The sequence below is a fragment of the Leiobunum rupestre genome, chromosome 8 (assembly GCF_980474605.1).
Source record: "Leiobunum rupestre chromosome 8, qqLeiRupe1.1.hap1, whole genome shotgun sequence".
In the NCBI taxonomy this organism is placed as follows: domain Eukaryota; kingdom Metazoa; phylum Arthropoda; class Arachnida; order Opiliones; family Sclerosomatidae; genus Leiobunum; species Leiobunum rupestre.
Window position 1 is genome coordinate 24741364 of NC_143391.1, and position 12389 is coordinate 24753752.

Genomic DNA, 12389 nt, shown 5'->3' on the forward strand with positions numbered 1-12389 from the left:
CTGCCATGATCTTATACTTCTCAGAATGGAAACGCCTTAAAAATCTGTCTGTAGCGCCATCTGGGAAATGCAAAAGTGGGATATTATTTCCATGCTCGGATTAAAAATTGAAAAATGGAAAGATAATTTTTTAATATGTATTCGCTAACTGAAATATTTTAATTTAAAATTATATATAATAAATTATCATTTATAAACTAAATTTTTCACAACTAGAGGGCGCCAGTTCTTTACATAGTTCTTAGTTACTTCTACGCGTTCTTGCTAATGTCTATTATGTTACTTATGTGTGAACTGATGGCAATTTCAGGCTGTACGTAAATAATTACGATAACGCAAAAATTAAAGATTTTTTAATCCCCAAATTTGTGGTTTCGTTAGGCTATAAACCCTTTCTTCCAATAGTATAATTAACTTTACGGATTTACACACTTAGATTTCACCTTACTTCACTGTAACGCGCCGCTGCGTACGCGTTAAAAGTATGGACAGCTTAGCCACCGGGCTTCTTAAAGTCGGTCTCTAGATTGTGTCCGCGCGTATTTAACTTTAACTCGACGGAGTCTAGGCAATTTTCGGGCGCGTAGCGTATGAGAGAGATTCTCGATATCTTGGCTGGCTTCGGGGAGAATAGGATGCAACTACAGGAACGGTTTTCATTATAACCGAAAAGGGTTGGCCTCCGCCACTCTGTTTACTTAGGAAAAAGAGACTGGAAATAAGCGGCGAGCGTGAACAGTGTCGGGATTAGCCCTGGGCGACGAGATGCGCCAAAAAGATTCGCGTAAGAAACGGAACGACGGAAAATAGGCCTCGTCCAAGGATTCTATATTTTTCTAAAAATATAGAATGCTTGCCTCTTCTCAGCAGCGCCACTCTTCAAAACGCGCCGCGACCTTTGCAAGTAGCGTAAAAAATATAAGTATTCCACTTCCTATTCTCACAACGCTAAGTTCTTTAATGAGAGTCTGTTTCGCCAATGACCATATAAATCATTATGTTTCTAATGACTGACAAAGCAATTTACTATTGAATTTACGATTATATTAGTTAGTTATTTTTGCAATTTGAGACTTGAACGCGTCGTATTTATAGCCATCAAACTAATTTGGCAATTATTTCTCCAGCAAAGAGAGAAAGAAGGAGCGAGTTTCCGGTTACGCGACTGCCGATTACGCAATCACTCTACCACAGACTATCATTAAACGGGAACGGTCAAGCTTTAACCAGTTAGATAGCCCTACAGCCCGTTAAAACCTAAAATTTATGGCGAAAACCGCATCAAAAAATATTAAGCGGTTAATTTTTAATAAAATAAAGAAATTTCGGGAAATCGAGAAGCGCGCATCCGCCGCGACACCTGGTGAGAAACCGGTGAGACACTAATTGCTTGATTAAAATTAAAAAACAATATAAAAACGCGCGCTACTGGAGACGCGAAAGATTTTTTTTGCACGCGCGGTCGTTGCAGTTATACGAGACCTAAGCCTAAATTGCGCGATTTTAAAAGTTAGGCTAGTTCGCGAATCTCTCACTAAGATGGTGGCGCAAATTCAAACCCAAATACTTGGCGTTATTTTGCGTTTCAACTTATTGGGTCAAAAAACTATTTTTCCAGACAAAATAAGGTACGTGTAAGCTAGGTGCTGTGTTTGTTGCTCCTAGGTGTAAGTATATTGAACGTTTTGTTAATCATTTGATATGCAAATAAGGCGATACTTGGATAAGCTTGGCCGTTCCCCTTTAACCGAAATCGATCCGTTTCATACTTTCGCTATTATGTTACTCATGATATTACTTAAATATATATATGTGTCTCTATTTTATATTTCGTTAAAGATTTTGATTGAATTCGAACGTCCAACTATTCTAAGAAAAATCTCGGTCACGAGTGTCTTCCTCTTCGGTACTATAGAATCTTTCAAATTATTCAAGCTCGTTTTTGAAATTTGACAATTTTAGTCGGCACCTAGTAATTTGAGGAACTTTCTAAAGAGGTTTTATCCTTTCTTGGGCTGTCATTTTGAAGCGTTTAAGAAGCGTGTTTATGTCGAGCGCGACTCCCACTTTCTAATTGTCCCGAGAAAGCGGGTTTTCATTCCCCGAGCAACAAAATTAATGAGTTTTCGCGCCTTTAAGTGCTTTGAAGAGGAAATTTCAGCTACGTTTCTTTATAACGAAGTTATTTTCTTCTTCGGTTAACAAATGACTTTCAATTGTTCTCATCTGTTCGTCCAATCAATAACGAAGAGAAGTGACACCCACTTCTTCACGTTTTTTAAATTACGTTTTAATTTTTTGAAGATATATTCTTATATAACTTGGCGCGCTACCGGAAATGTAATCCGGTATATTACGGAGATCACACCCTTTGTTTGGAGTTCTCGTGTCGGTAGCGTGAAATCCCAAACTAATCCGCCGGCACGCCCTACTACTTTTTCTAATGATTTATCTTTTTACAATGCTCTAGTGCCCCAAGCTAATTTAATTTTCAACACAATTCGTCCGCGTCTAATAGACTTAGGAATGAATCGCATTTGGATCCCGATTGGGTGTGAGAGAGAGATAGAGTTGCCCATGCTTCTTTATGCCGATGTAAGAAAAGAAAACTCAATAATAAAACTAATTTATCTGAGGGTAACACGAACCTTCTCGGGGATTAGAGCCAATTTTCACGCTTGTTAAGTATTTTTAGAAAATCGAAAGTGTACGGAAAATGCTTTCAATCGCGACTAGCCGAGTCTGACCTTCCAAAAATGCGGTATTGTACATTCTTTCCCGTAATAGAGGCGGAAATGGACTCGTGGAAAGGGACATAAACAACCTTTCTTTGGTTTTGGGAACCAGAACACGCATTCTTTTTATTCGAATCTTTGGCGGCGAGAGGAGGAGTTGGATATAAAATCGATGTATTTTCTGTTAGTGAGAGGCTGTAAGTAATACTCCAAACCATTTTTTTACGTATGTTTCGGTCCAACTAATCCCGTAGTTGGTAGTTTTACTAAGCGTGGGGAACTTACCCACGGGTTTTATCTCGAGTACTATCGGTAATCTTCGATATTGCTATAGTCTATTTTCTTATAGCGAGGAATGGGCACCGCCATAACTGTCCGACCAGCGCCAGCTGTACTTCCATAAAGACGATGGTGGCCTCCGTGTCCCGCGTAAAACTGGGGAAGAAGCGAAACGTCATTTTTTTTAACGTTTTCCTTGATGTATAACTCTATCTAGGGTCTCGAATGTCAACAACGAGTTGGGTAATTCATTCTGGAACTGTCATTGAGGTAATGTCAGCCGAAAACTCCACCCTTTACCAATACCGGTTGAAACGCGTATTGCTTAAGTTCCAAGACGTCTGTTTTCCATTTATAAACCCTCCTTTGATAAGGGAGGTATTCGTATCGCGCTCGGAACTCGATTTTCGGTTCGCTGTTGACCGTGTTTCGCTGTCGTCGCGAGATATATCCCGTAGTTGGGCCATCGCTTAATGGGATTCCACGCTCGCGGCACAACGGACAAATATTTAAGAGGTAAACGCCGGGGCCGCTAGGTGCCCTAATGGCTTTTTCCATTCTCGAGTTTCGTTTGGCGAGCTGTTTGGAAGCGACTCTAGACCGTTAACAGCATCCGCGCCACGCTCTTCATCGTAGTTTTCTTAAGGCAATCGCCATTCATTTCTCCTTCCTGATCTCTTCTTAATCGACATCTTTTATCGCGAAATGATCGTTTTCGCTAACAGAGTACATACGCTAGAAAAAGAATTGATAAGTTAAAAAAGTTGTAATTTGATTTAAGATTCGTCAATTAAATTAAGCAAAATGGCTACCAAAGGCGGGCTTGCGTCGTTCGCCGAATTTCGTCTATGAGGATTTTCAAACGATAAGTTTTTTTTTGGTATTAAATGCGCATTTTAAAACCTAGCTTAACACGGGGAAATCTGACCAGAAATAAATTGAAATAATTAAAGTGAGATTTCCAAAGGCGCTTGAAATTGAAAAAAGGGGTGCTTCTTCCGACGTTATACAAAATCGCCGTAAGCCAAATGTCTTTGAAAACCTTTGGTACAGTAGAAGCAGCTTCTAATCAAAAATTTAATTTTAAATACTTCAAAGACATTCTGAAGCATTCTGCATTAAACTGAATCCTTTGAAAATGAACTCTGGGGACAGAAAAAAATGGGTTTCACCCAGGGATTTCAGAGAAAATTCATCGGGCGAAGCCTTGATAGCCCCATTTTACTTTATTTCATTATTAAATTACAGCGGGGCTTCTGCTAGGTAATTATCAAACCTTTCACTGCTATTTCATTAATTCGTAATTCCAACGAAAAGCCATACACTGGAATGATAATTAAATACACCGTGGTAGATATATACCCTGGTACGAGAAATCAGTTCGTATATATTTAAGATTTATTCTCGTCATTAATAGACGAATAAAAAAAACATTCAAATATTGTAACCGTCGAAAACTGGGTGTAGAGGAAATTTTAGAGGGAAGGGACACTGTGATTGGTTTGCTTTAAATCGTAGTACACGCATGCGCATTTACGATTTTCATGTTTTTATTTTATTAAGCATGGCTGCCCTTCAAAACATATTCACGAAAGGATCTTAGTCATTGATCTCTTATATTTGTTTGTAAACTTCAACGGACTATCGATAATTATTTTCAATAAACTGAAATAGACAGAAAACCATCATGTATCAAAATAAATCAGTTAAATGTAATAATAGCTTTATTTTGGTTAACGTTGAAGGTTTAAATTGAAACTAAGCCAAAATTAACGTTGAAAAGATCTCTAAGCCTTTGGATTTGTTATAGCAGACGCTGCGTTGACGAACTTTCAAAAATCGAATTTTAACAGAAAAAATCCTTGAAAATATTTTTTTTTTGGCTATAGGTGCCACTAGCGACGGGTCCACGTCATATCCCTCCCCCCCATTTCCAAACAAAACCTTCCTTTGACTGGCGAGTTGTTTATTTTTTAACCGTCTATACTAGACCAAATTCCTGTATTTCCATTTATTTGATGAAGGTATGATTCCTATTGACCTATCGTTATTAGCTTGTGTTGTTCCTCAGAGTACGATTACTCTAGTTTCCTCCTCGTTGCAGATTCGCGGTTAAACCCCTTAATTTAGTAAGGTCGTTTCTAATGGAGTCTCACCCTTTGAATTTTCTTGACTGCATTTCAAAACTTGTAGAAAATAATGTTACGCTTTTCAATGAGAGTTTTCGAGTCCCTGGTGGGATTTTTTCCTGAGCATATCCGGCGTGATTATATCTACTGTAGTTTGGAGGTGTCTAAAAACCCTCGAGTTAAATTTCGCATAACGCGAAATATATTTCGTTCTTATTACATTTCCTCTGTTGATGTGAATTCATTATTTTTTACCACTTACGCTTTTTCAAGGCTCTGGGTAATGGAAAACCTCGAAATGCTTGTTCCGTGAATGTTGAATAAAAAGAAACCCGTTTGACGTATTGCGTTTTATATGACACCCTTTTCAGTCTCATCACCTCTGGATATAGAGGGAAAAGTTGCTGTTATTGTCGATGTTGCCGTTGGTGGCGGTGAAGATGTGAAGTTGGTGGCTCCGAATGGGTCTCTCCGAAACGTCGATTTCTCCTCAACGGCACTAGATTACAATTTAAATTGAGGTGTCGTTCTATCGGTATTAGTTTCCTCTATCTAACTATGCCAGGCCGATAATTCGATAGAAATATCAATTAGTTACAAAAATTTGTTACTTACTATTTCCGATTCCGTATAAATGCGAAACTATAAAATAAGACTTTCGATGGGTGATCAAAGAATTTCATGTTTTTGTTGCTAGGATCGCTGTTGGCTGTTTGTTTAGAGTGAATAGTCTGTAGCCTTTATACATACCGCAAATGAAACATCCATAAATATTGTGCTCTAGGGGTAGCAAAATCAATTTGGCAATCAGAAGCCCATAACGGTAATAGTTAGTGTAGGGAGCTGTTGGCTCGATCGCGTGGCATGCAGGGCTTGCCACCACCCTCCTACGCATTGTAACCCGGCCACCCGAATTAAAGGCTTCAAAAGTCGCTTGACGACTTAGGCCTAAGATGGTGCCTTGGGTATTAGCCTAGCTGATTATAATCTATTTATTTATTTATAAAGTTGGCCCTTTGATTTATCTGAAACCGTTTGGACAAATATTATAAATCATACATCAATCGATAGAAAATATCGACTCATCGTGGTTTTTCAAAGTTCTTGTTCAACTTGAGGAGTGAAAGCGCAAGGGCTGATGCTACTATTATGGCCGGTGCTAACTTGTTTCGCTCGTAAAGTGATATTCCCAAAATACTTCAGACCTTATCCGCAACTTTGCAACGGGTTTACAACTGACGCTAACAATATCGTTGAAGTCCCGATTTGGGTGTCTGGATGGTTCGCCCCACAAGGAGTTGCATCGGACATGACGTCGTCCTCAAAATTTATTCTCCTTTCTCTCGCTTTTTTTTTAAATGAGTTTGGGCTTATTTTGACGTCTTCGAATTCACATTTTTCACTTTTTCAAGGGCGTCTTCCAGAAACTTTTGTAAAGGCTGGTTTTCACTGGTCAAAAACGCGCCAAAATCCGTAGCGGCGAAAATTTGCTTTTTTTTACCGCAACGTAGACATTCATACATTATTATATTTGGGCTCTCGAAAGACGTATTACGCGCAATATGTGCCAGAAAAACTCCTCGTAGAAGCCAAGCTAGTCGCAACGCGAGCCAAATGCGCTACTTAAAATGAATAATTATATGTCAAATAAATATTGACTACGACCTGATTTTCCACTTTACAAAGAATACGAATACGATATAAGGAGACCGCGCTACATACATGTATACCAGTTTCAAAAGGAAATTATTTTTCGCCACAATAACAGCCTTAAGTTATAGTTGGTATGGGTAAACATTAAATTCAATTTCTATCAGCATTCGACCGAAAGCTTGTATATCGTCGTTGTCCCTAATTTGACAACTTAAATTGAAAATATGAAAAACTGAGATACGGAGGCGGTTTAATCTTCTTTAAAAACTGTTTACGATGGTCTACGTTGAATGAGAAGTATACACTCTTTTATATCCTTATTTGTGAGAGCTGCCATTTTATTACAGGTCTGATTTCAAATAGCGCATGCAAGGCCGCTTCACGCGGTCAAGCGCACGCGACGTCTCGAGCTGATGAGCACGTGCAGGCGCCCTTGCCTGTACTATTTTAAATTAGGCCTGTAATGAAATGACCGACTTTGTAAAAGAGTGTATATCATCTGTTTGTTAGACGGAAGTATTCATCTTACTATAGTGCTATGGTTATTGGCTTTAAAATGAAGTAAAGCATAAGTAACACAATAAACATAAGTATGACACTTCCTACTCACCCAATACAAATTTTTTAATGATAGACTGTTTCGCCAAAGACAACGTAAACCATTACGTATACCGACGAACTGACAACTCTTCACGAACTACTAGTATTTGAAGGATGAGCGAAAAATCGCCGACGGTCCGCCGACAGCCTTTAAATAATAATAAATAATAATCAGCTAGGCTAATACCCAATGCACCACCTTAGGCCTATGTCATCAAGTGACTTTTGAAGCCATAATTTCAGGTGGCCGGGTTACAATGCGTAGGACGGACCAGCCAAGGCCTATTGAAAATTGAAATGCTTTCAAAAGTGTAAATAACGCTTACTTTTGGAAAATAATGATGAATTATTGAATCGGAAGATAAACATTGGCTCCATTTCAGAAGTTAGTTATTTTCGAATTTCAAACTTAAACGGTTGTAATTTCTCGCCATCCAACTAAACAACTATTTTGCCCACGGAAAGAGTAGGAAGGGACGAGTTTCCTGTTGGGAAACTACCTATTTCGCAATCACTCCACGACAGACTATCATTAACCGATTTCGTTCTCTGACATACTTATGTTTATTATGTTACTTATGGTAAAGGCATAACTGGCAAGGCTCCCAAATTATCTCATTAACTAGCAACACTGGCCATCAAGACCACTTGGAGGCCGCTTTAAAATAGTACAGGCAAGGGCGCCTGCACGTGCTCATCAGCTCGAGACGTCGCGTGCACTTTACCGCGTGAAGCGGCCTTGCATGCACTATTTGAAATCAGACCTGTTATAAAATGGCAGGTCTCACAAATAAGGATATAAAAGAGTGTATAAGCTCCGTAATTGTTCGTTGGGTAACCCTCGCTTTACGAAGATATATGCCTAATTTAAAATCGCTAAAAGAAAATTTACTCCGCAAAATCTCTAGTTACAGTACACCGGAATAGGTGTTTCCAGTGGCTTAAATAGGGCCCCCGCCACCCCCTTTTTAGTTCGTTTTATAACCTTGCTTTTGTTCTATCACGGCACGAGCTTTTCAGTCTGTAGGAAAAGAATTTGGGCCATCATTTCCGATAAATCGAGGATAAGTATAAATGAAGAAAGTCAAGAAACTTCATTGGCAGAGTTTCTTAAAAACGTGTGCAGGGGTGGAGAAATGGGGTACGCAACTGCGTATGCGGCGCAAAGATTTTTTGAGACGCAAATTTTCTAGTTCCAAATTTCGATGAGAAAGTTGTAGAGTGCTGTCGAAAATGTTCAAAGAAATTGCTTTTCATTGGAAAAGTGCACTGTTTCACGAAGATATGAGCTGATGAAAAAAAACAAGCTGTCCATAGGGGCCAATAGCCTTCGCATTTTTGTACGTAAATGAAGGAAATCACGTTAAAGATTAAATTCCTTAAAAAAGTACATGTAATTTACAAAAACGCCAATTTAGGCCTACAGTAGACCTAAAAACGTATCAGTAGGCCAACTACGCACAAAGGTCAAGTTTTCAATTAGTATTTAATGTGAAAACCTTTGTTTTCAACCATTCTCTAACGCTTATTGAGTCTAATCAACATGCCACTAAATTTTTCTAGTGATCTGCGTGCTTTTATCGTCGAGTTATTTTATGGTGAAGCCAATCGTAACGCGGAAAGGGCTAGTGAAGTTTTCACCGTTCGATATCCAGATAGAAGACCAAGTCACAACACCGTTCTTGGAGCTGTTCGAGACTTTCAGACATACGGAAGCGTCAATCCCAGATTTCGTGGACCAGGTCGTCAAGACATCAACATGGAAGACACCGTTCTAGTCTATTTTGTTGCGTATCCTCGAGCAAGCGTCGGAGGTACAAGCGACGATCTCGGGTTATCGACGAATTACGTGTGGACCACTCTTCACAATCATAACTTCCATCCGTATGGAGCGACCCTCCACCAAGCTCTTCGCGAAGGAGATATGGAACGTAATTTCTGAGAACCCATCATTTCATTACATCAATCAAATGCTGGTGACCGACGAGTGTTCCTTTGGGAGAGATGGGCCTTTCAACCATCAAAACGCCCACATGTGGTGTGAAGAAAATCCTCACTGGGGCTTTCCTCACCTTCATAAACAACAACTCCGACTGAATGTTTAGGCGGGTTTGCTCGGGGATCGAGTTATTGACCCATTTTTCCTTCCAGCTCGTCTTAATGGACAACGCTACTTGGCGCTTTTGCAGAACGAAAAAGCAGACGCTTTAGAAGATATTCCGCTGGAAGATTACAGACAGATGTGGTACCAACGCCACGTACCTAGATGTGTAGTGGAGCATCTTAACGAGTTCCCTCAGCGTTGGGTTGGCAGGAACGGTCACGTTCGATGGTCTGTGAGGTCTCCGGACCTAACTCCGATGGACTTTGAGAATATCGAAGATTTGCGTCACCGAATCATTGCAGCCTTCGAACTTGTCACTCCTGATATGATCAGACTCTCGTTTCAAAACATGCTTCATCGTGCCCAAACATGTAGCGCGGCAAACGGAGGTATCATAGAACCTCACTTGAAAAATTCTTATGTTTATTCGAATTAAATAATCAATTAAATCTTACAGACATTTCTTTCATTTACGTACAAAAATGCGAAGACTATTGGCCCTATATGGATAGCTTTTTCTTTCGTGGAAAAGTGTTCTTTTCCAATGAAACCAAGTTCTTTGAACATTTTCGACCTCACTCTACAACTTTCTCATTGAAACTAAGTTTCTAGGTAAAATATGTTGGAAGAATATAATTTGAAACCCTTTATAGTTATTCTCTGTACCAAAAATTCAAACACGTGCAAACAATTTTATTCTCTTTAAAGGCATAGCCAGTGAGTCCTGCCCTGAGTTACATTTTCATAGTTTAAAGGGGCTGTTCACAAATTACGTAACGCAGAAAAACCACTTTTTGACTCCCCCCCTCCCCCTCGTAACAAAGAGTAACAAATGGAAAGACCCCTCTTCTTAAATTACGTAACAAATATTGAACCCCCCCTTAAATTATTATATTACGTAACAACTAATATGCTGGTAATAAAGTACAAAAAGATCAGGAACTAAATATTATTGTTTGTAATTTACATTTGAAATTACAACTGTATTTTTACGCAACACTTTATACCCATGGGTATGAAATTCTTTTAAACTTGTGTAAACCAATGAAGATGCTTATGTTTTTAATAATTACGACTGTTTCTGAAAGTGATGAAAATTTTATTCTACGATAGTAAAAACAAGATGTGTTACGTAACATTTTAGTGAACCCTCCCTCCCCCCCCCACGTAACAATTCGTAACGCTTGCCAAAACCCCCCTCCCCCCTACCACGTTACGTAATTTGTGAACAGCCCCTTAGGGGGCATCTACGAATCAAATTTCGGGGCAGTTTTCGCTTTCGGGAAGGTTGGGAGAAAAGGAAAGGTGGTGGAAGCATAGCTTTGAAAGTGCTAAATCCCCAAAACCGTCCTTAAATACGCCATTGTTTATTAGTAGTAAACAAAAGTATCGCAAAAAGAGTCGCATAAGGGGGCCCCAAAAAGAGTTTCGCGGGGGGGGGCCCCGAAGACCTTAGTTACGCCACTGGGTGTTTCTATAAAATACGGGAGGTCACGTGTTAATGTTTTTTCTACGTCACTAACTATAGTTATTGAAGATAGAGAGCACGCACTCGAGTCGATAAAGATTTTGGAATTTGAAGTCCACGTGCGAAACGCGCGTGCCATTAAAGTACTAAAAAGCTTAAGCTCGTGACGCGGAGAAAAACATTTTATACTTTTAATTTTTATTGTTTTATTTTATGTAAAATCACCGTTACACTGTCCTTGTAAAACACGTTTCGGGTACAACGTTCAAACTGCGATTGCGCAAACACGATGGCTCCTACCGAAATATTCAATAGAACAGTTTTCGTCTAAAATAGCCGGTCCCTAATTTTCGTAATAAGGTTTATAGCTGTAAATAAAATACAAACTGATATATTAGCCAAAACACATTTTTGCGCGCCTATTTCTCGCAATAAATCATTGTGCTCACAAGCCAATAACGGGGACTTTTGACATTTTCGATAATATGACTAAATGAAGGTGCAAGCTCTGCAAAAATTCAGCCCGGTAGAAGTTTTTCCGAAGTTTGGCCAAAATTTTGACCAAAGTTACTGGACTATTAGGCCCGTCGGCATCTCATTTTTCCAGGCTGATAAAGGAAGAAACGTCTTCCAGCACACCGAAGTGGCCCAAATTGACAATTTGCCCCGACAACGTAATTCTACGAGCCTTTATTTCTGATTCCCCCCCCTACAATATTTTTTCCTGTAAAAGAAACACAATCTCTGCTCTTGTTTTTCTCACATTTTGACAAGCGGGAGTCGACTCTGGCTGTAATCATTAGACGGACACCGACATTTCCCCTTCCATTCTCTTTATATATAGTTGATTGCCGTATCACGTTGGAGGCTCTTTTGAGGTATACGCGCCTTAAGCATTTACAAACTTTACCCTTTTCCAACCTGCCCCTAAACTGTCGCTGCTTACTCCGATCTTAAGCCGATCGTTTTCTTTGCTTCACGAAATGAGATCTTGAAATTTCTTCTTATTGTTCGCGTCTCTGGAAACTTTTCGAGAACCGATAAGAAATCCCGAAAACCTATTTTCCGACTCGCTTTTTATCTCGGTTGTTTCCAAAATAATTTAGCTTTCTTTTGGGAACGATACTGGATAAAGTCGTAACATCGTTGTTCAATACAGGGTGTTTTAAAAGGTTATGCAAAAATTTGAAGGAGTTGTAGGGGGTGAGTTGAGAAGTATGCCTGTTTTCCCCCCATTTTCCTACGATGAGTTAAAAGAGCGCCAGAGAGCTTTTTTTTTTTTTTTTTTGAGAGTCACACGGTATGGTGTCGGCTAGAGCCTTAGACACCAACTGCGCCAGAGAGCTTCCAAGTGTGGCCTACTAGCCTCTGGAAACCAAGCAGCAGGGACTTTAAATACCGTTTAAGTTTACTTTTTTACG